Source organism: Octopus bimaculoides, chromosome 9 (assembly GCF_001194135.2).
Source record: "Octopus bimaculoides isolate UCB-OBI-ISO-001 chromosome 9, ASM119413v2, whole genome shotgun sequence".
Lineage (NCBI taxonomy): Eukaryota > Metazoa > Mollusca > Cephalopoda > Octopoda > Octopodidae > Octopus > Octopus bimaculoides.
This window is the reverse complement of record NC_068989.1, coordinates 1,219,357-1,220,429: the sequence shown is the minus strand read 5'-3', so window position 1 is coordinate 1,220,429 and position 1,073 is coordinate 1,219,357. Positions and strand designations below refer to the sequence as shown.

The following is a 1,073-nucleotide window of genomic DNA, read 5'->3' as shown; positions in this document are numbered from 1 at the left end:
GATGGTCTCTGATTTAGGCAGAAGGCCAGTAATTTAGAGGGGAGAGTGTTAGTCCATAGCACTGACTAAAAGCATTTAGTTAAATTATTAAGACACAACTATTGAAAATAAGAAATTTTTAGTTTTCGAAGGTGATATCTTTATAATTTAACCAAGTTTTTAACAATCATGTTTAGAAATTCATTTGTGTTTATCAAAGACAAAGAGAGAAGAGGAGAAAGAGAGGGAGAGAGAGAGAGAGAGACAGAAAGAGAGAATAGAGATTCATATTTCTGTCTTGCAATATTGTAATAAGCTGCTTCTTTTAAAAGATCTACCTACCTACCTATCTAATCACCTACCTGCTAACCAACCCCTACCAATCTATATATTGAACGATAAAAGACAAAGTTCACTGATGGGGTTTGAACCTGAAGCACACAGAGCCAAAACTGATTTTCTACCAATTTCGCTGCCTTCAATGTTTTTCTTTCCAAACTAAATTCATAGCACTCCTCCTTCCCCTCACACACTGACAAAGTGTGAGAATTCCCCTTTCCTCTGAAATCCAAACATTAAGAGACGCCCTAACATGTTTAATATAACAGCATTATATAACGGCCCCTTTCCCACTATAAATAGTAAATATATAACAAACACTTCCCACCACCACCACCACCTATACACTATTTCTGTATAGACTGCCACTGCACCATCTCCTACCATTGCTATGGTTACATTACCAGTTCTTAAGCCCTAACCCTCCCCCTGTCCCCTCCACCCACTTAAATTGTCCTAGAATCACAGAGACTACATTGAAAAACAAAAGTGGAAGGATCACAACAACATCACTGGCACCCCAACTCCCAACACTATCATCATCATTACCATCATCACAACAACCATCAAAGGTGCCTCTATGGGATCACTTGTGCTAGAAACAGCAGTCAGCACTCCCATAAATCACACCCTACTGATATACAGGCAAGATGGTCGATTTTGGAATGCTTTTGATTGTAGATCTGCTTGGTGAACGATGGCCCAGGATTAAACAACTTCCAAAGAATTTATTCAGCATTCCAACAGAGCAGGAG

The 1,073-nt window shown here is 39.0% G+C and overlaps 1 protein-coding gene across 3 annotated transcripts in view; it reads right to left on the bottom strand.

The window, feature by feature from the left end:
- Positions 1-1,073, bottom strand: part of LOC106871308 (zinc finger MYND domain-containing protein 11) — a 112,554-nt gene that overhangs the window by 38,308 nt on the left and 73,173 nt on the right. The gene's annotated exons all lie outside the window — the stretch shown is intronic.